Below are 8,426 nucleotides of genomic sequence, written 5' to 3'. Positions count from 1 at the left end.
CCAGGATAACTATCATCTTAGATTAGAATGGGATGCCCTTGATATAGCCTTAGGCAGGGAAAACTAACCTTTTGATGGTTTTACTTACCTGACACTGTGCTAAGGGCTTTGCCTTTGTGATCATTATTCAAATTTATTTATACATGGTGAGGTTTCCTTGATTGTAACCATAATCTCTTGTTCCTGGCTATCTCTGCCTAATCATGATCGGTGTTCAGGGAATTATGTAACTGATGCAGTATTTTATTTCAGAGGGAGCCCACACTATGCATATATTCTTTGTGGATAAATTAGTCCTGAAATCCCCGTGATGAGTCATCTAGTATACAGTTGCCCTGGTCTGTGCATCTGTGATTGAACTGGTGTTATCTGGTTTGTTGATCAGAGTGTAAATGAGGGTGGCAGATGTAGGAAAACAGCAATTTGATAAACGATAGCTATTAAAATAAAACAAGGAAGGAACAGCACTAAATTTGTGGTTCAAGCTACTCTGCCATGTTGTGGAGGGACCCTCTGTTGGAAGGACCAACCTGATAGGCTCAAGGGAATTAATTGCTAACTGTGAAAGTGTCATGGTTGGCCAGAGTTCACTCAGAATAATAAAAACTTTACTGCACCATCAGCATCGATTGGAGCCGGAAAGGTGAGGAAGTTGAATGAGTGCCCAGAGAAAAATCAATCAATTTTGTGCACCCTTTCCCAGCTAAGATAAATCATTCCTGAATACATAGCAAAACTCCTCCTTGAGAAAAATCACACTCACTCTTCCATCTCCCAGACTCACTTGTATTTTCTATCAACTTCACGATAAGTCTCTTTTTTCATCCTTTATTACAATGTATTTTCCCCTCATTTCTCTTGCAGGATAAAATATGGGAGTTAGATAGAAAAGGAATAGCTCAACTTTTCCTTAAAATACAGTCCTAAAGCCGCTTTTTGTAAAGGGCAGGAGTTTGTCAACTCCTTGAAAAAAAACCAGTATAAAGCCTGTGCCAGGCTTTTTTCATTTTGTCTTCTCTGTGTATGTGTATTATAATAATGAGGTACTGTATGTGAGCTCACAGAGTCACTGGTTTGGGCAGAAGGACATGTCTTTTTCTTCTTTACGCTCCCTCCTGACTAGCTGAACAAGGGGCACACAATCTACAGCTTGTAAAAGAACAAAGTTCATTGAAATAATAACGCCCTCACATTCTTGTCAGTTCTGTTGCACTCACTACTCATTCAGCTCTAGGTTAAAAACCTTGCTTAGTTATTGTCTTCCCAGGGAGCCTTCTTCAATATGCTCCCTTCACTCTCCCAAATTCAGTCCCCCTTGAATGAATCATTTTCTCTGTATTATTTCTAAACTTGTGCATATTTCATTATACTGAACCATAGATTTGCAGTCTGTTTACATGTCTATGTCTTCTACTGGTATGTGAATGCCTACAGAAAATAGACATTATTTTGCCTACAGCCCTACACATACCAGTGAGTGGCAAATAGTATCTTTAACTGACCTGGCTGCAATCATTTTGATATAGCTCATAAGCAGGCCCGGAATTTACTGTCTCTAAGTACAGGATCAATCTCACTGATATTTTATTTGTTTTCTGGCTCCATAAGTTTCCTTCCAAGCCAGTTCTGGTCTATTGTGAAATGTCCTTCCCATGAGCCACTTCCACTTTCATCCTGTTAGCATATATACACACATTGTCCAGGCAGAGCATCTCTTTGTCGATTCTAGGCAGTGACGAGGAAATAAAAGTGCCATATTGCATTAATTCTAAAACATAGATTTTTTTTCACCGTTTGAATTGAAATTAGGGAGTATTTGGCAATGAATGGCATCTTATAATTATGATTGGCAGTGTTTATTTGTTTTCTGAATAGTACCTAAAATAATGCATCTTTCAATGATGGAATCTAAGATTTGTTGAAATACGGTACTTACGAAAGAAGTTCTACTGGTGCTCAGCCCTACCAGGCTATATAGTGACTTCCAGATACGTTCCAAGTGGTACATTAAAAACAAACCCAAAACAAACTTTGCCAGAATAGAGTGAGAGGGACAGACTTAAAGCATCAGAAGGCAGGGCTCATGGGAGAATCACTGCTACACCTCTGGCATCTGAGCTACTAGATATCTGGCACAAATAGGTATTTAATACATAAAAATAATTGCTAACAGTTTTTGTGTCTTTACTCTGTGTTAGTTACTCTGTTTTAAGTACTTTTCATATATGAGCTCATTGAATTCTCAGGACGTCACTTCGAGTGGGTTCAAATATGATCCCCATTTTTCAGTTGCATAAAGGGAGCATGAAAGTAGACAGGTAGTGTTCTTTCAATAGGAAGCGATAGAGTTGTGACTGGAGTCAGGGCCATTGGACTTCAAAGGCCATGCTTTGTACTCTATGCAATGCTTTATCCCCAGGGGATATTGATTTTTAACCAGGGTATTTCTACTGACCTTGATGGTTGTTCGTTTGGACAGAGTTGTCAGTTCTCAACTTTCTTTCCAATTGTCCATTTTCTCCACTGGTCATTTAATAACCGTCTTAGATTTAATAGTAGACGACTATTGGTAATTTGTAACAAAGAGTTCATTGGAAAATATTTTACTTAATGATCATAGGCAAAACCCTGTCAGAAACAAAAATCTCCTAAGAGCCCTTTGATTATGATGGTGTTATGTGTCACGAATGCAGTAATGTGGAGGTAAAATAAAATTTTTGAAAGTAGAAAAAATCCAATCTCCATTTTGTGACATTGTCAGCTTTCAGGTCATTGCGAGAAAATTAGGTTTAATGGGCTTGACTGACCTCCTCTGTTAGGGCTGAGTGTTTTTTCCAACTCTGAGAATCCCAAGCATAATCTTAAGAAGTTGCTAAGGAAATTCACTCCAGGTACAAAAGATTCTTTAAGTTCAGTCACCTTTCTCTCTTTCTAGTCATTGCAGAGGTTGCACCCTGGGGGAGAAGGGGTTGGCACAGACACCATGCTGGCCAGTGGAAGAAGCACGGGCCTTGGACACTTTTATGCGTACAGCAGTCACCTAGAGGGCTAGTTCAATTCCAGATTGCTGCACCAACCTCCACAGTTTCTGATTTACTGGGTCTGCGGTGGGCCCTGAGGATTTGTGTGTAAGACAAATTACCAGATGCTGCTAATGTTGCTAGTGCAGGTGCCACACTCTGGGAACCACTGGCCTCCACACTAGAAGACCTGGATTTGAATCCTGGAGTCCTCAGTTGTGACTTAGGGAATTCAGTTTCCTGAGTCTTGGTTCCTTATCTCTAAACTGAATTATAAACTCCCTGTTCTATCCATTTTATAGAAGTTGTGTGAACAGAAAAGAAATTGATATATTTTCAAATTGTTTTAAAATCTATTATTAGTAGTAGTGATATTGTGAAATAAGTGGTTGATTTATGTTACTCCAGAGAGGAGTTGACTGAACTTCTGAGTTATATAGGCTTGAGGAAACAGCAGAAAACATGAGTATAAAGAACATGGTTTTGTTGTCCTGTAAACCTGCATATGCATGTTCAAATCCCAGTTCATGGAACTTGGGTCTGTTTCCCATCTGCAAAAAATCGGAATGGGGACATCTATCTTGCAGGCTTATTATGAGAGCTATTCAAGATAATTCATTTAAAGAATTAGCACAGTGCCTGGCACACAATGGGCACTCAAATAATAACTCAATATAGATTTCAGCTTTGGTAATATAGCACTATCCCAAGAGGCAGCCAGCTCCCTGGACCAAAAAGACCACATGCCAACAATGCTGCTTTGAATGAGCAGTTGGACTCACTGACCTCCAAGGTTATTTCCAAATGAGATTCTGATATCAGCAAAAAACATATGCAGCTAGTCAGTTGAGAGTAACCAGGACTGTTTTCTTCATTCTTTCCTTATGACTGACAGCTTTACTACTCTCTTAGCAACACTTTCTGGAATTCCCTACTAGGCAGAGTACTAACAATGGAAAAATTGAAATGACGTGAAGATCACTGCACAGAGCTCTGCATTTGCCCCCTGGATTATGTGATGATTGAATCAAGTCTAAACCAGAGAATGCATGACAGTGCAATGAGCTCTTCACTAGCACACACCAGCTAAGCTTCAGCGATCTGCTCTGGGTGGGTGGAAGTTCCAAGCTTGCAAAACCCTGTAATTAATAGAAGCAACAACTGGAGCACAATTGCTGACCAAGTTGTGGAACCTGACATCACGTCATGCGGCTGGAATGTGGCTCATGGTGCCATGTTGGACAGACTTTCCTTTTACAACTCATGCTGATTAGAAGTTATTCACCCAGCCTGAGTGTCTTCACGCACATTACATGGACCGGCACTCTGCCCGTTCCAGTTGACATCACTATTGATACAGATGGGCAGGGTGTCCTTGAACATGCAAGGTTGATTGAGTGATAGCAAGTGGCTGACTTAACAAAAACGGGAGAGAATTTGCTCAACATCTTTCTCTTCCTTCCTGGGTTTAAGTAGACTGGGTGGGTCACAGGACAGGTGAGAAAAGGTGAAAGAAAAGCATTTCAATTTGATCTGACAGAATTAGTTGTTTTTCTTGACATTCTTTGCCAGCAAATATGGAAAATGTAATTCTTTTCATGAATGTCTAATATTTCATTTTTTTCCCACATTTTAAGTTAGAGGAAGATGTCTTTGAATTTTTTTTCTGGTGGAAATATCTATTCTATGGTTGCAATTTAATGCACTATACATTTTTTAGACAATTTTTTCCCCTGACTTAATGGTAATCTTCTGACATTTTTGCCTTCCACCCTGCTCCTGGATACCAGTTACCACTGATTCTGAGTACTTTTTCTCTCTTTCTCAATGGTCTCAGCCTCCAGAGTACTTCCTTCCTTCATATGACTCACCACCAGCTTCCATGGTGATTTTCAGATTCATAATCCTCTTGTCTCTTCCACTCAACACAAGCTGTGTTTCCATTCTATCTCAGCCACTTCCCAGGAAGGACACATCTTGAACTTGGTCATAACTCAGATCTGCTCCACTTTCTGAATGACAAATCCTGAAATCCCCTTCTTTTCTCTCTCCCTCTGTTTTCCTTCCATATTTCTTGAAACCCTAGCTCATGACCAGGCCACCTACTCCATCACCTGAATTGGGTTTCATTGTTTCTGCAGCAGTCTGACCTCATTGGTCAATCATTTCCCCTTATCATCCCCCCTTATCTCTCAAAACCATCTTCCCTTTTCATTCTTGCTGGCTCTCATACGAACACTTACAAGGATCTCCTACCTGGTCTTCCTATCCTCCAATCTTCTCTGCTCCAATCCACATTTGTTACCCTTTCTAGAATGATCATCCTGATTTTAAAGCTCCATGAGAGTTTGTGTGACACTTATCCTCTGAACAACTTGTACTTTTTCTTCCAGATCTTGCTTGTGCTCTTTCTCATCTCTACATGAAAAAATACTGTTGTTGTTTTTTTAAAGTCCATCTCAGATAACACCTCCAGATTGCTCCAGCTTGATCCCTTCTCAGTGTTGTATTTCTATGCAAGTCATAATGGAGTGTGGGTGTGGGTGTGTGTGCACATGTGTGTGTGTATTCTTCTCTGCAATGTGATCCAGTGTAAGGTATATGAGCTTTGGATTTAGAGAGAGAGTTGGGTTACGATCCCAGATCAAGTAGTTACTAGCTGTGTGAATGATTTGGGCAAATCACTCCATTTTGCTAAGACCAAGTTTCCTCCTCAGTTTAAAAAAAGAAGGTAATACTATCTACCTCAGGGATTGTTATAAAGATACAGTGAGATAAAATGACTCTCACCTAATAGCTACTCAAGAAATATTACTTCTCCCCTTCTTCCTCATTCCTGTATCCTTGAGGTAGAAGACTATGCCCTGCTTATTTTGTATCTCTTAAAATGTCAACATTGTTTGGCCTTTAGTAGGCCCTCAGTAAATGTCTACTGAATTCACATGTCCATACCATGTGTCTTTTCTTTTCCTGCTGAAGTTTGGAGTTTCAGAGACGATGCACTTTTCATTTGTAGTCTATATTGTATTTAATTTTCGTAAGCTTAAAGGAGAATATTTTTAATATGTTGAGGAAACATGTAACTAATTACCCTAGTGGCAACAATTCTATCTTCTTCATTGAGAAATGCTTGTGGCTCTGTGCTCTGGGTCTGACCTAGAGTTAAGGAGATGTGTGTGTGTGTGTAAAGTCAGTTATAACTATGATACCTGAGAAGTTCCCCTTCATCTTATTGACTCACTATGATCCAATATAGTTGTGACCAACCATGTGTGGCCTCTCCCAGATGCAGGGCTAGTATGGTATGAGCTGGGACCACTGATTCACATCCTTATAGGTAGAAGGTCCCTGTTACAAAATGTAACGGTACTATAGAATTCCTGGAAAAATAAATACTTCTTAGAGGAAAAGCAAGGCTTCAAGCTAGATACTTATTAAGGGTATCATGAGACAGTAAAAAGATTATTATACTCAGAATGGGAAATGCCTTTACTCAAATCTCAGCTTTACTACATATTAGCTGTGGAACCTCATGCAAGTTATTTAGACCTCATTCATCTTTAAAATATGATGGGAATACCTACATCACAAGTTGTAGTGAGGACTGAATAACATACATATGGAAGCATCCAGCAGAATGCAGGACATTTACAAAGAGAATGTTAATTGAAATGTCAAAGAGCATAGAGAAATTTCTCATGGAGGGAAGACCTAGCTCACTTTCTGGGCATACAATATGGTAGACATTGTGCTGTAATCGACAACCTGTGTACCTGAAGGATGTTTGTTTGTTTGTTTATTTATTTATTGTTTTTAGAGAGGGGGGAAAGTGGAAAGAGAGGGAGGGAAACATCACTGTGTGGTTGCCTCTCACTCACGCCCCCGACTGGGGACCTGACGTGCAACCTAGTCATGTGCCCTGACTAGGAATTGAACCAGTGACACTTGGCTCACAGGTGAGGGATGGTTTTTATGTGTCGACTTGAGTAAGCTTTGGTGCCAAGATCTTAAATCAAGCACCAACCCAATAATGCTGCATAAATATTTTAGAGACATAATTAACATTTAAATCAGTAGACTTTGAGTAAAGCAGATTACTCTTTAAAATGTGGATAGGTCTCCTCCAATCAGTTGAAGGCCGTAAGAGGAAAAAAATCTGAGGTCCCTTGAGGAAAGGGAAATTCCACCTTCAGACTATCTTCAGACTGGGAACTACAACATTAACTCTTTGTTAGATCTCCAGCTTGCCTGAATATCAGGGACTATATCCAATTCACCTTTCTGTCTTCAGTACTTAGCACAGTGCCAAATCCATAGTACATACGTGTATCGAACAGAATGAGAAGAATAGCTTGCATTCATTCATATACTATCTTGTGGGGAAAAAAAGAAGAAGAAAAAGGGTACTTGCACATGCGATTCAATTAATTCATTCCTCTACCTAGTTATTCATTCACCAAACATTTTGGTGGGAGCCTATTTCATGTTTCTATTCTTGAGACTGATGATGCAGAGAGGGAAAAACCTCCTCTCTAGAAACCATTTAATGGTGGGCGGGAGTGGATGGGAATGCTGCCCACACAAGGTAAAACTGGGCACTGAGAATCAGTGTATTCAGGTGAGAGAGCATGCGAGCCTGATGTAAGGCAGGGGCAACTGGGAGAGAGAGGGGAAGGACTCAGAAGATTTAGGAGGTGGAAATAGTAGGAGGTGGGAAACAAGGGGCAAGACATCTTGCATGACTCCCTAGTTTCTGGCTGAGGTGTCTGGGAATACGGGGGAGGAGAGAACTTTTTACCATCTTATCTGATCCTAACATTCCTCAGCATCATACAATACAACCCCCTCATTTTAGGGGTGCCGATGTTGGGGCTGAGGAGAGAAGATCTATTGCCTCAAACTCTAAATCAGGTGTTGGCAGTACTAGTATTACAACCCCAAACCCATGCTGTTTGGAATACAGTGTCCCCTTTCGAGCCCCCACTATGCTGCCTTTCAAACTCCTTGGCCAATGAGGAGTGACAATGGAGGCCCAAAGAGTCCCTGTGACTTCTTTGCGGTGCAATTTCACACTTGCGAGGAGTCAGACGGGAAGCCAGCCTGCTACACACACTCTGAACATACAGCTGCACTTCAGAAGTGACCTCAGAGTCCACTTCCTTTCCCACTAATGACAAAGAGATTCACAGATCTGCTGTGCTGACAGTTGCCTGTCCTGGATGGGAAAGGGCGGGACATGTATTTGGAGTGAGGGAGGGAGAATGTTCATCGGTAAAAATGAAAGTACATTTATGTAATCCTAATTTTTCCTCAGAAGTGTGTGGGTCTTGCATTGGAATCAGTGTTTCCTTTCCAGTAAATGACAGTCCTTTACCATCGGCCCGCCCACCCCTTCTCCTCCCTGTC

Source organism: Furipterus horrens, unplaced genomic scaffold, assembly GCF_987537825.1.
Source record: "Furipterus horrens unplaced genomic scaffold, mFurHor1.1.pri manual_scaffold_6, whole genome shotgun sequence".
Classification (NCBI taxonomy): Eukaryota; Metazoa; Chordata; class Mammalia; order Chiroptera; family Furipteridae; genus Furipterus; species Furipterus horrens.
This window is presented reverse-complemented; position numbering follows the sequence as displayed.